The sequence below is a fragment of the Dipteris shenzhenensis genome, chromosome 7 (genome assembly GCF_047967505.1).
Source record: "Dipteris shenzhenensis isolate YYH24624 ecotype China chromosome 7, Dip_SZ_1.0, whole genome shotgun sequence".
In the NCBI taxonomy this organism is placed as follows: Eukaryota; Viridiplantae; Streptophyta; class Polypodiopsida; order Gleicheniales; family Dipteridaceae; genus Dipteris; species Dipteris shenzhenensis.
This window is the reverse complement of record NC_141602.1, coordinates 13882949-13898446: the sequence shown is the minus strand read 5'-3', so window position 1 is coordinate 13898446 and position 15498 is coordinate 13882949.

The window sequence follows — 15498 nt, the reverse complement described above, 5'->3', positions numbered from 1 at the left end:
CAAGAATCAGAATATGGCAGTCGGGATTTCAAAGCTACAGTTTCTTGGAAAAGTTTGCGAAGCATGCTATTTCGACAAACAAAAGCGAACCACAACTTTGGCAGAAGTACCTCTCAAGCACGAGGTATTCTTGATTTGATTCATATAGATGTATGGAGTTATGCCCAAACCCGCAGCATCAATGGTTCATTTTACTAGACTTTCATAGACTACTACATCAGATATTGTTGAGTCTACTTTCTGAAAGAGAAATTTGAAGTGTTTTCCAAATTTCAAGAAATCAAAGCCATGGTAGAAAACCAAACAGACAAAAAGATCAAATCATGAGATCAGACAGAGGAGATGAATACATGTCTTCAACATTCATGAACTTTTGTAGAAGTCATGGCATTCGAAGACAATTCACTTGTGTAGATACTTCTCAACAAAATGCAAGAGCTAAAAGGAAGAATGGTACTTTAGCAGATAGTGCTAGAGCAATGCTTGGTGAGAAGCATCTTCCGTATTCAATATTGGGTAGAAGCAATAGCCATAGCAAACTACCTGCTTGATGGGCTTCCTACCAAACCGATTCATGGTATGACACCTTATGAAGCATTCACTGGACATAAGCCACACATTGGGCATCTCCGCATATTTGGTTGCATAGCATATGCCCACATACATGATGATCATTATAGGAAATAATGCGAAGTCATGCAAATGCATCATGGTTGGCTATAATGAAGAAAGCAAAGCATACAAGTTGTATGATCCCATCAACCGCAAGGTCATTATCTCCAAAGATGTAATCTTTAATGAGGAATTAGAATGGAAAACCTCAATTACACAAGAGATGGATGCACGGCTTTCATAGTCATCTACAGAAATGGTTGATGAAGAAGGGCAAGAATTGCCAGAAACACCCCAAGCAGAGCCACAACAAGGGAAAGCAGACCACCAACCAAATTGACATATGCTCAAAAAGCCAAAGCAATTCAGGTTGAAACCACCAACTATGCTCTTATGACTACCATCATGGCTACACAAGAGCCTATGTACTATGGAACCAAGTCAACCAAAAATAATGGGACATCTAGAAGATCATCTTCCCGCTCCTGTCGTGGGTTCTCCATGGGGATTTAGAACATATCATCAGCCATGAATTCTACATCCTTTTATGACAGGCCTATGAAATCGAATTCTAAGAGGATGAGCATCCACCTCATAATGCAACCAGCCATGCACGATTTGTTGACTAGGTAAGGAGAGCCTGGTGACCCACAAAGAAGAAGATCCTTTTTGCTAACAACAAGCAATGCCTAAACTTTTTGACTACATACACCATGGCAAGTCCTTCGTATTCAATTGTGGTATAATTCATCTTGGCATCATTTAGTTGGCAACTAGCAAAGTATGTTGGATAGTCCAAGTTAAACTCACTCAGCTATGCCGATACGCACACTATCATCGCAAATTTTGAAGCATTATTATGGACATGGAAGATTCAGTCCCAATCGAGTGCTCACAGAATCAGGGCTGATGCCAAGACTAGCTTAAGGGTCTCATACAATAGTTGATATTCTTCTATCTAATGAAATACGATCAACAATTTGTACAAAGGGTGGGCAATCTCAACATAATTGTAAATTAACCTACGGTAATAGCCCATATGCTCGGTGAATCATTGTACACCCTTTGCATTAGTGGGTGGGGTTAATTCCAAGATAAGTTTGATCTTGTTATAGTCTATGGAAATTACATTTTTGGATAGTATGTGCCCAAGTATTACCCCATGTTTCACCCAAAATTGGTAGTTTAGGGGGTTGAGGGAGATTTGGTAGAGTTGACATCTCTCAAATACGAGTCTCACATACTTGAGCTGATCATCACATTTGGAATGAACACACAGATCATCCAAAAAAACCTTGAGCAAATCTCTCAAGTATTCTTTGAAGGCGAGAGCATTAATAAGTCTGAAGATCATTATTTTTGAGGCATAGACTCCCCATTCTGTGGCAAATGCAATTTTATACTGATCCTATGGTGCTATAGACACCTAATTGTATCCTGAGAACCCATCTAAGAAGCTAAAGCCTTTGTCTGTGACTATTTCTAGGATGTGCCCCGTGAAGGGCAGCGGGTAATGATCTTTACAAGTTGCAATGTTTACTTTCTTGAGATCAACGCATACTCTAACCTTGCCATTCTTTTTCAATACTAGGACAATGGGGGAGGCCCAGTCTGTAAGCTCAATCTCATAAATGAACCCTGCATCAATTTGCTTATGTATTTCTTCTCGGACAATCATCAAATACTTTGGGTTCATCGAACAGGGTCACTGCCACATTGGTATGATGTCATCCATCATAGGGATGGTATGCTACGCCCTTCATGTCTGTATATTTCTAAGGCAAAACAATATTGAAACTCATGCAACAAAGCAAGCAAGGCCTATTCTTGCTCGGGGGTTAGATCATTGGCTATGTAGACCGGTTTAGGGTCTTCACCTTCCTTAGCAAGGTCCACCTCCTTGACCTCCTTGCTCGACTGACCTTTTAGCCTGCTCTAGGAGTATCTTGTGGTCTTGTACTATATAAGCCTTGAAATGCATTGAGACTTGTTGCAAATTAGTTTCTTCCTCCTCCCCCTTTACTATGGCTTCTAGGGGAGGCCGCTTTTTCTTGTAGGAAGCCTTGGTGGCCTTGGTTCTCAAGGCCTTGTTTTGTCGAGGTGGTTTCTCTTCCATAGGAGGCCTATCTTTGGCAAGAGGAGCCTTCTCCACTTTAACAGACCCAAGGGGGGCCTTAATTCTATCCAACCTAACTCCCCAATCGGATGATAGCTCGTGGTGTCCTGTGACATCACCCACATGCCTCAGCCAGTGAAGATTCATCTTCACTTTTCACACTCCCACTGGTGCTGTCAAGACATTTAACATATTTAGGGGAACTATCATTCCTGGAACCTTGGGATGATAAGCCAGCATTTTGGTTCCTGTCTTCTCAACCGCATCTATGGTCACTAGGACATGTATCCAATTTTGAGAGGATTCAGGTTCTAGCAGCAGAGCATACCAATGCTCGTCTCGATCCTCTCCCATGTCCTTCTTGTTACAAGCTTGGAACACATTGATGGGTGCAACTCATTGGGCAATGTCTGACTCAGCTACAAATAGATTGCCGATCATGGGGTGGGATTTCTAGGTTTGTAGGTCAACTCTCACAATTTTCTCATCCTTGTGCAGATAAGTTCTATTCGAGGCCCAGTCATGGACTAGACCTATGGCATGCATAAATGGTCTTCCTAAGATGACATCATAGCATCCGTCTACGTGTGGAAGTTCATCACTACAAACCAAACCCGATAGGCGAGACCAAAGGTCTTGATCTTTGTGTCCTTTAGGACTCCCACTGGCTGAGCTGTAGTACCATCAGCTAGCTAGTTTTACAATTAGGTTGGGGCCCTCCACTCTCGGCTTTCACCATCTCGCCCAACACTGCTTCATGACAATGACGATGCCCCGCTCTGCCATCCAATATTACCGTGGCCTTCTTATTTTGGTCATCACTTTCAAAGTATTGACCTAGCTTGTTAACTGGTATCTTCAGCAAATTCAGCTCTTCGACCAAAGCTTCGACTACCTCGGTAGCCACCTCTTCTAGGGCAACCATTTGTACATTCATCCAATTAGAGAGATCTCTCTAAAGGATTAGGAGGTTAATGTTGGCCTTTGGCATCTAGATCTATGGCTACTTCATCGCAAACGACTATTATATGAACTAGATGATTCACACAACCAAGCTAATACCATCATGCTCACATTGTAGAATGGTACAAGAATATGACTAAACATTGGGATACTAAAACAAGAATGGTACAATGGTGCATGATACCCCCTAAGACACCTAATGGTATCTACAAGAATTTAACCAATCATTTGTATGTACATAACACAAGCCCTAGGCCACATAACCAAACATGAAAATGCTTGCACTAGTATAACATAGTTCACAAAATAAGCTTCATTAAATTACCATTGACCAGATTCGTTGAACGATTTACATGATCAAAGTAGGCACCCTCATAATCAGATTGTAGAATGGTATTTACAAAAATTCGACCAAACATTGGAATACCAATGCTAATAAAACATAGTGCATGACATAAGCCCTAGTTCATAAATCTTTGATGCTCCAACCCAATGCCTAACAAGGCTATAACATGTAAACAACTCTTCCAAAAAGGAAGAACTCACAATAGTCATGCCCAGTAGAAGAAATTATCATAGTACAATGGAATAAGCCCTCCTTTTTCATGTCATATAACATGAGAGCATTGAGGCTTCACCCAAGCATGTAACCAAACATACAAATACAGCCACTAATAAAACATACTATAGGCTCAGTTCCCTCATCAAACAAGCCCCAAACATACAAAGAAACCTTTTGAAAATGTACCAAAACTTGTATTATCGTAAATAGAAGAAAAAATCCATTTCATAAGCATCCAAGTATGTAGCCAAACATGTAAATACTCTCACCAATAGAACATAGTGCACAATAGAAGCTTCATTAAACTATCAAACATTTACATTAACTGTGAGTATTTAGACCATCAGGCAGACATGCCCATCCTCTCATTCGAGTTGCATAGTAGTGTGTTTTTGCAGTTACAAAATTTCGAGATGGAGGAGACATGTTGTAATGTAACCAAACATGCATTGCAACTCCATCTTCCCCTTACTTCACCCTTGGACCTGAAACTATTGTCATATGTAGCAATTGAAAAAATCTACAATTTCTCATTGGAGTACTGGTTTAAACCATATAAAACAGGAAAAGCTCAGGTTGCTAGACAAAGAAGCCAAGTTTTAAACCTTATAAAACATGGAAAAGGTGAGGCTCTTCACCACGTCCCATAATGGGAGTGATACTCAATCTGCTGGATTTCAGGCTGCAACTATAGCTTGAAACTGTTGAAGTAGCCTGATGCGAGTTCCTTGTTCAGCTCCCCACAAAATGATATCTGTATATTTGCATTCGGAGATGAAGCTTCTGAGCTTGTTATTGAAACATAGCAATCGCTTTAGATCCTCGGTAGTGCTCTTGGAACTTCTTTCATCCCTGTAACCTTCAGGTTATCCAAAACCAGAATTGCTGGCTTAGCTGCGTTTCGCCTCACCCAAATGGGTGCTCTGGTGGAGCTCTCGGAGAGGGCCACTAATGTCATCGGTTCTGGATACACATGTGTCCTTTGCTTCTCTCCTTGTAGTGGCACTTTCAGCTTGATCTCTTTCCTGCTGTTCCGAGAATCATAACCTGTTTCTCGGCCGAGATAGGCCGAGCGATTCTCCGAAGTTTTGGACAATGTCATGGATGTGCTTCTTCTGTGCACGTCCTTCACTCTGGATCCGAGTTTCATCAGGAACACCTTCCACTTGGGCACCGTTTCGGCTCTCTCGATCACTGCAGGAAAAGGCTCGAAGCTGGGGTCGCTCATTGTGTGTGCTCGGGACGTCTCATTTGAGCGAAGCGAACTTCGTCCTCGAGCGATTCGCCACAGCGGATTCTCTCTTGAGGCTAGGTGCTGCGCGCTGGATTGTGGATTGAAGCAGCAAAAGGGAGACCGAGTAACACCACCCTGGGGCGACTGAATGTAATGGTAAGACATGGACGTGTTGTGGAGTGAGGGAGGCGTCCTGTTCACTTGCAAATTACGGGGTGAAGTTGTGGTTGGTAGTGAGCAGGAGGCCTATAGGAGTCAAGAGGCAGAGAGAAACGGTCAATTTTGTAGAAGAGATAATTCAATGGAAGAAGAAAGTGCAATTTAAAGCTTTGAGACACACGCTACTTGCCCGTTACAAACTTGGGTCGACTTATTACACAATTTATTTCTCTATGGGTCCCCTATGACCTTTCCCTTGGCTTGTTTTTGAATGCCCTCCTTTTTGGGAATGCCCTCCTTTATGGGGCTTATGGGATGTGTGATGTTTTGTGAGATTAGGGGATGATCACATTTTTTAATTGTTGCCCCTCCAAGGAGCCTATGGAATGGGTGTGGTTTTGTGCACATGATGGTTTTCCTTTGAGAAAAGTCATGTTGACTTGTTTAGGCTGCTATTAAGTGTAATTATAGTGGTAATTGTAGTTAGTTGGAACTTTAGGTTTAGATTGTGGTATCCCATGTTATTCCCCCAACGTACCTTCTCTTTCCTTTTGTAGGGCCTCAATGGCATTGCCACCTTGTTTTTAACACCCTTGGTATCTTCTTCCCTCTTTGTGGTTAGTTGGGGAGAATGGAGTTCACACTTGAGATCTCACTAAATACATAACGTTGCGGGGAAAGAGTTCTCCATGAGTTGTTAGGTGGGTGTTTGTGCCTCACATAGGAAAAAACACACACTCAAAACAAAACAAAACTTCAACGTAACTAGCAGTGCATGACAAGTCCGACCCACAATCTAGTTTTAAAATTTATTATACAGAAATAAAAAACCGTTGTGGAAGAAATTATTAACAAAACTAGAAGTACGGTTTACATAATACATACGAGAAGTACTTAAGCCAAATCATTTTTCAAAATTGTATATTGAAGCGTGCGCAAGTAAAAGATTGATGTGAGACTAGAAATTAAAATGTATGGTTGCACCTTCTTGCAATCTAGCATGACGAGAGTCTTTGGTTTCAATTGCCAAGTCGTGCTTTGTTTTATTTGATTTTGAAGCATAATATCCATTGATTATTAAGAACAATAAAACTAATGATATGTTTTGTATTTAAAACATCATTAGCAAAAGTACAACTATAGTTTATAGTAATAACTCACAATAGTCACAAGAAATACTTAGTAGCAAAATCCTTTTTTAAAAATTCCATGGATGGTTTATACAAGGTGGTGGAGTTTTTAGTAGTGATATTTTTTCTCACGAGGAGGGTGTCCTTTGAGATTGTTGTATCCTCTATTGCCAGTCGTATCAAACTTAGCTATGCATTTTTATTCTAATGTGATTGCCCTGTCTACATTTTTGGCCTGCCCCCAATGGGTAGGCCTTAGTAATCATTTGCCTTTCAAAGAGAAAAATCAGCTATTTTCTTATTTTTATTTTTTGGTAAGCAGCATGTGAGTATCCCATGAAATTATCCATCTCTCTCTCTCTCTCTCTCTCTCTCTCTCTCTCTCTCTCTCCCTCTCTTCTTCTTCTTCTTCTTCTTCTTCTCCTCTCTCTCTCTCTCTCTCTCTCTCTCTCTCTCTCTCTCTCTCTCTCTCTCTCTCTCTCTCCCCACTTGCAATTCACCCTCTTTTCTCGACAGGCAAGCCACATGAATGAAATTCACCTTGTTTGTTTTTGCTAAAATGTCTATAGTAAAGTTTTCGTCAAAAGATACGTATTCTTGTACGACTGGCAATTGACATTTGTGGCCTTGAATGTGTGTTGCTAGATCACTGGTGTGGCTAATGTATTTTTTTCTGTTATGACTATAGGTTATGCTTACAATAGATCACATGGTTGCTTTCGCTATTACAAGTGGCATTGGGAGCCAGGCTCCTCTAAGCGATGAGTGCGATTGGGAGCGCACGACCTTGTATTCACTTTCTGTGGGGACCGAGGTGTGCTTTCTTGATCTCGAGGGGGGCGTGCCTCTGCCGCCGCTGTAGAGCCGACAGGGTAGGTTATCTTACTCACCCTGGCTCCCCAATTGGAGGAGAACTCATGGTGAGCAGCCGTGGCACCTATGTATGATAGCTAGTGGAGATCTGATTTTACCCTTATGGATCCATTGCTTACCTCTTGGGGTTTGAGCATGTTAAACATTCTTAGGGAAACCATAGGGGTCAGGCCCTCGAGCTATGGGGTGGTGATCTAGAACCCTATTCTCTCTGGGACATCTATATTGGCTAAGATGTGCATCCAGTTTTGAGAGAATTTCGGCTCAGGAAGAGGTGCATATTGGAATTCATCAGACTCCCTTTCATCCTCTTCCCTATCTCACAGGTTTGGAATAGCTTCATGGATGTGGTTTGAACGACGATGTCAAATTTTGCACAGCAAAAAGGTGTCCTAACAATGGGTGGGCCTTGTAGGTGTGCAAGTCCACTCGCATGATTTGCTCCTCATGCCGCAAGTAGATGTTATCACAGTACGCCAGTCGTGCATGAGCCCGAACATTCATAAGAAGGGCCTGCCTAGGATAGCTTCATATCTCAGCTGCAGAGTAAAGTCCATGACTACGAACCTAACGGGGTACATGAATTCGAATACCTTAATTTTTATGCCAGTAAGTACTACCAAGGGCTTAGCACTTCTGCCATCGACTAACTTTTACTAGATGGGTTTGCTTGAGCACAGGATTTTCCCATTTCACGTAGCATTCCTTGGTATAGACATTCACTCTCGCTCCCCCATCCAGGATGGCATCAACCTTTTAGTGTTGATAGATTATGGGGATAGCAGCGTTTGTGTCATCACCCTCAAAGTACTACCCTAGCTTGTTGATGGGAACCTTGGGTAGGTTCTGCTCCTTTTTTGATGATGATTGGTTGGGCTTAAGGCTGGCAGGGCCTGGGGGCAGGAGCGGTCTATTCATCCAATTGGATAGATCATGCCACACGATGGGATTTCCTCTTAGTAGGGAGGTGATCGACATTTTTACCTCTGTTGATAGGAAGGCAACTAACCTGGCACTATCGCAGGGTTCTTGTGAAGACTCTCCTTCCATGGATAACAGGTTCTCGAAACCATAAAGGTCTCCTTCCTCCTGTAGGTTTTGTAGCACTGGGTCTTCCTGGAACATTTTCTGCATCAGATCCGGAGCTTCTGACTGATCGAAGCTGAAATGTTCCTCTTCCTCCACCTTTTTCGTCACCTTGAGTGATTTCACCCCTTGGTGGCCCATTAAGTGGGCTGGATGGATAGTATCTGACCCTCTGCTTGCTTTGAGTTGATACTCGAACTTCTCTGGGCAGTCTTGTACCAAGTTTTGAGCATCTATTACGTATTGCTTTTCTAGGACCAGGTTAGGATAGGAGGTCAGGATAGGTCTCCTTATGGGAGGGCAAGGGTGCTAAGGCCACTTGCTTATTTACCTCTGGACTCGAATGTACCTCAGGGTCACCCCGGGTGGAAGCACATTCGGAAGGAGAGGAGGTGGCGAGAGTGGCTATCTCCTCATCGGAACTGTCCTAGATAAACACATGGTCAGCCCCATCACCTACCTTTATGGCCTTCTTGGACCGGGTCAGGGGATGTTGAGGGATCTCAGGGGCTGGTGGTAGGGACCCTTTATCTTTCCTTGCCAATTTCTTCATTGCCTTGCCTAATGCCTTGGCTTGCATCCTTGTGATGACTTTTAGGGGCATTGCGGCCACCTGGCCTTGTTCGATGCTAAGGAGGTTAAGGCTGGTGCTCTTTGGCAGGGTGATCGGGGTTGTCAGTCTTCTCATGAGACATCTTGGAACAGATGCTCGGTCCCACACCCTACACACAAAAGTGTGGGGTTGGTCGTGGGTGGAGCAGTGGTATGATCCCTATAGGGATAGTCCTTCAGGAAATGTGGCCCCTAGCACACCGGAGGGTTCGAAGGACCTCGATAGGGGAATTCGCTTGCTCTGTGGGGCCCTGGCAGGTGTAACATTGGAGCAAGGGCCTTCGGGAAATTGAGTTTAGGTCTCTCACCCTTGAGTTCACGGGAGCGGTTTGGAACACAAGGACCCTCTGGCAGGAGGTAGTGGCTTAGGGTGTCACTTTCTTCCTCATAGGGGTAGTAGTCATGAGGTCCGTGATCTGGATTCATCTCCTCCCATTCATTCCTCTACCAACACTTGATTGACCGGAGCTATACGAGGTAGTGGAGGTTGAGGGCCCAATATGGTGGTGGTAACAGAGCTAGCTAAGCTCTGTACCTGGCTTGAACTAGCCAAGGGACCACCTTGTGTGTTCAGGGGGTTAGGCAGAGCCGTTAGGGCTAATGGGGGTCTCATTTGATACATGGGTTGGGGAAGGGACCTCAAAAATCGACCTTGGGAGGTATCGTGGTTTCCCCACCTATGGTAGTGTGTGCAGTAGAATGTCATCCTTGCCCTCAGGTGTGGACACTCAATGGAGGGCTGGTTGCCATTGCATACCTCACACCAGACGTTGTCCATCTGTGGAAACAAGTGGGGGTTGCTAGGCGCCTCCTTGGAGGTTTTTATCCTCCAATGTTGGCCTAGCTGATTCAACAAATTGGAGGCCAACTCACTCATATCCAAGCCCTTGGGCTCGTTGGTCTCCTTCTTGATCGCTTCTACACTTGAAGACCTAACTGATGGAGCTAATTCTGGGGGAGTTGGGGTTTTATCTGAATTCACCTTGTCCAGCAAGTTGTCACTTATACGGATGGCCACCTTGCTGCATAGATCGAAGGAGGTAGGATTCATCACCATTAGGTGGTCGTGTAGCTTCGAGTCTACCAATCTGATGAGGAAGCGGGGCAACAATCATTTGTCGCTCATCCGCTTGTATGGTTCACAGCGTGCATTGAGGTGCTTGATCGTGGCAATGTAATCCCTAATGATTCCTTGTCGTTTTTCTTTACCTCATTCAATTGTTTAATTAGACTCCATTTATGGCCGTCGAGGGCGACGAACCCCACAATAAAGGCCTTTCTCTGTCTCCTAGTTGACTTTCTCTTCTGGGGTGAGAGCCCTATACCATTGGCCTGCTTTGCCATCCAAGCTGAGACCAAACACATTGGCCATTTCTAGGTCCCCGGCAGCTTTGCAAATTTGCTCAAATTGCTCCATGTGGAAGATCGGGTCTCCTTCTCCAAGGAATTTGGTCATTAACTTGGAGATAGCTATGGGTCGGTTCCTCGAGGGATTTGCAACCTCTATGGGAAACACTGGGGCGGGTGGAGGTGGTGTGGGCCCCCTTCCTAGGGCATTCACCAAGATACGCATTGCCTCATCAGTTAACATTGTTTGGGCAACGAGTGGGGGCAGTATTGCTGTGGGCCTGATAGGATGCAGGGTTGGCCTTAAGCCTCTGGCCCTAGTGGTGGTATCCAAGTAGTTGCCAGTACTGGCATTGGAACGGATGTGCCAAGGCCTGCATTCATCAATGCAACAGGTATGGATGGAAACGGACGTACTCTCGGAGGAGGTGAGCATGGGAACAGTGGTTCCATGCAATGGGCGATAAGGTGGAAACTAGGGTGCCCCATATTTGACGAAAGTTGGTGGCACATGGGCTATTGGGGGTTCATAAGGTGCCCCTCTTTGGAAGCGTCTTGCATCCCCTTGACTAGGATCTTGCCCTTGGAATTCCCTCATCCATGGATCTTCATCATCCATGCATTCCCATTGGGGAGGTCTTGCATAGGAGGAGGGTCTTGGGTCTACGAAGGTGGATTTTGTCCCAATTTGTGGTTTGAGAGCTGGATGTTGCTGACCTTCCCTTCCTACATATATGTCATCAAAGGGGTTCTCCATGTCTGGTTCGAACATATTGGAGAATGTACTCTTAGCCTAGATGCAATCGAAGATGCGGGAGAGTTGGGAGAGGCCACACTAGTGAATGGGGCTTCGAAAGCCCTTATACAATGATCGGGGCAATCCAGCTAGATTCCTCTAGCATTTCAATGCCACACACTGAGCTGGAGGATTTTAATAAAATGAAACCAAGGTCACATGGTTCCCCATGGCCTTAATTGATGAAGCCTCATAATGGTACCTAGACCTCCTAGTGGAAGAAAGAGCCACATAGGACCTACTACAAACTGAATTCAAGAGGCACTTTCAAATGGAGAGACTACAAGATGACCCCGCTCTCCAACTAAGCAAGCTCGAACAAGGTCGGCGAGAAGATGTCTGCACGTACCTAGGCAAGATGAAACGCTTAATTGCCAAATGTGACCCATGCCCCAATGATAAGTACCTCACAACCTGGTTCATTAGCAGGTCTAAGAAAGAAAATCCACAAAGACAGTTTCTCCTTGCATTGCTAAGCCTATGTGCTAATTTTCATGCTTGATTTTCAGAGATTAAGGACAAAAAACGAGATTTGCTCTTCTCTTTTTGGTATTTTTCTTCCTCCTCTTTCCCTTCCTTTCATGCTTTCTCCTTGTTTGTAGGCTTATGCTTGTCCCCTCAATCCAATCTCTTTGGAAAGTTGCTTCTCGAAACTCCTCCTTCCTCTAACTAGTTATTTGAAAAATAGTATGTTTCCTCTCTTTTGTAGGGCCAGTCCACGAAACACCAAGCGAGACTTTTCCAGGTAAGAAAGTGCTTCCACTTTTTTCCTTTTTTTGTTTCCGTTATTTGCATTGGCTTGCAGCTAGCACTTTAAACGCTAGCTGCAATGATGGGTGTAGGAACCCTTCCTTCGCCTCTCTTCTCTTATTCCCTCTTCTTCCCCTCTTTTTCTCTTTTCCTCCCTCTTTCCCTCCCTCTCTTATTTTCCTCTTCTTCCTCTCTTTTCTTCTTTTCCCCTCTCTTTTTTCATTCTCTTTTCCCCTCTTCCTTCTCTACTTTTCCCCTCTCTTATTTCATATCTTTCATCCTCTTTTCTCTTCTTTTCATAAGCATATGCATTTGCCTATGCTTATGCTAATATGCTTATGCTTATGCATGAGCGTATGCTCATATGCTCATATGCTTTTCCCCTCTCTTTTTTCCTTCTCTTTTTCCCTCTTCCTTCTCTTCTTTTCCCCTCTCTTATTTCCTCTCTTTCATCATCTTTTCTCCTCTTTTCATAAGCATATGCATTTGCGTATGCTTATGCATGAGCATATGGCATGAGCATATGCTCATATACTCATGCATAAGCATAAGTATATGCTTTCTCTTTTTTCCTCTCTTTTCTTCTTTTCCCCTCACTTTTTTCCTTCTCTTTTCCCCTCTTTCTTTCTCTTCTTTCTCTGCTTTTCTCCTGTCTTATTTCCTCTCTTTCATCCTCTTTTCTCTTCTTTTCATAAGCATATTCATTTGTCTATGTATCTCTCTCATAAGCTTATGCTTATGCATGAGCATATGCTCATATGCTCATGCATAAGCATAAGCATATGCTTTCTCTCTTTTTCTCTTTTTTCCCCTCTTTTTTTCTTTTCTCCTCTCTTTTCTTATTTTCCCCTCTTCTTTTTCCTTCTCTTATGCTTATGCTCTTTTCCCCTCTCTTTTTTCATTCTTTTCCCCCCTCTTCCTTCCTCTTCCTTCTCTTCTTTTCCCTTCTCTTATTTCCTCTCTTTCATCCTCTTTTCTCTTCTTTTCATAAGCATATGCATTTGCCTATGCTTATGTTTATGCATGACCAGATGCTCATATGCTCGTATGCTTTTCCCCTCACTTTTTTCCTTCTCTTTTCTCATCTTCCTTTCTCTTCCTTCTCTTCTTTTCCCCTCTCTTATTTCCTCTCTTTCATCCTCTCTTCTATTCTTTTCATAAGCATATGCATTTGCCTATGCTTATGCTCATATGCTTATGCTTATTCATGAGCATATGCTCATATGCTCATATGCCTTTCCCCCCTCTTTTTTCCTTCTCTTTTTCCCTCTTCCTTTCTCTTCTTTCTCTTCTTTTTCCCTCTCTTATTTCCTCTCTTTCATTTTCTTTTCTCTTCTTTTCATAAGCATATGCTTTCTCTCTTTTTCTCTTTTTTTCCCTCTTTTCTTCTTTTCTCCTCTCTTTCAAAAGGGTAATTTTGTAACAAACAATGTTGTATATCTTCGACATGTATATGCTTCTGTCGCTCGGCTCGTTTGAGTGATTTTGTATCACCCTTTTCACAAAGGAAATTTTGTAACAAACAACATTCTTTTGTAATTACTTTTAAAAAAACATTAGTGGGGCAAAACAGGGCTTGCTGTGGCCTTGTTTAGCCCAGCAAGCCCTGTTTAGCCCCACTAATGTTTTTTTAAAGCTTCTGTTAATCGTCAGTATATAGCGACGTTTACCAGTGTCGCTATATAGTGACATTTACCAGTGTCGCTATATAGCAATGTTTACCAGTGTCGCTATATAGCGACACTTATATAGCGACCATTCTTTTCCGATGCTTATAGCAATGTAAATACCGACCTTTGCGCCTGTAAAAAAAAAACTTTTTAGTGTAAAAAGGGTTGGTATTTCTGTCAAAAAAGGGATTGTGCCTTGTAGTGTGACAGTCTTCAAACCATTTAATTTCACCTTGTCTATTAGTGAAAATCAATGGCTTCATTAACATCTTAATTTTCAGAACAACCATTATATGATATCTCTCTCTTCTAATGAACAAAATCATCTCATTAAGTGATTTATGAATAGAGATGGACCACTATTCTCACATTTGCCACTATAGCAAGATAACAATTCTACATTCATTCCTAAGTTCATTTATCCAACCCAAGTTCCAACAAGTATATTTGGCCCTTATATTTGAATAATCACCCATTGAATCCTAGGGATAGATAGAGCACAAATTTCAAAGATATATACCTTTTGAAGCATCTTGATCTAACACTCATATAAAAAGATATGATAATAGAAGATTGATAAGGTTTGTGACTTTTGGTAGATGGTTAAAGTGCTAGAGTATAGGCTAGGTGGTTGTGGGTTTTATTCTTACATAGAAACTATGCATACCAAAAGGCATTAGGGGACATTTGGGGTCACAAAAAAGAACCCTAAGGGGAAGGCAAAAGAAAAGCTCACATCCTAGTCGAATTCTTCAAGCTAGTACATTCATGCCACATAAGCTCCAATTCTATATAAGATTCAAATTTGAATTTTTGAGGAAAATTAGGTCTCTCATACACCTTGTCCAAACTATATCAATATATATATCACTAGAAAGCTCTTGATGAGATGATTCTAAAAATATGAAATCTAAGAATTTGGGTTCCATGGCCACCAAAGTTTCTCTCCAAAATGACCATGAAGTTTTTGTGAGACCTCCTTAAAAGGTTTTCTTGAGACCCCAAATCTCCCTTAATTGTATGTTTTTGGCTTGCTCTGAATTTTTACTTTCAAATCAGGTTTTTGGAAAACCCCCCCTTTTGCTCATCTTTCAAGATTTAACATAACTTGTCTTATAATTACATAGTCTTGGACATTAAACGCCAGGCCTAGACTGAGTTCATATAGTCAAACTATTGCAAATCATGACACTCTTCTCTCGAGCACATCCCTAAACTCAAGCATTTCAACCTTAGATGATCATTTCTTGCTTTGAAATATAACATTCAATTCAAAAATGCTCCTAGATTGCAATAGCTTGGCTAACAACTCAGATAGATTTCTTCCTTCCAACCATTCTTTACACAATTAGTCCCACTTCATCTTGACGTTCTCATTACACAATCTTTACATCAATTCCATTGAGGTCCACATCTCTTCTCACAAATAAAGATTTTGCATACACAGAAGTTCTCTCGCTCTCTCTCTCTCTCTCTCTCTCTCTCTCTCTCTCTCTCTCTCTCTCTCTCCGAGCTCTCTCTCTTTGAGCTCTCTCTCTCTCAGAGCTCTCTCTACAGTGGACACTCCACACAAATCTTGCTTCTAATT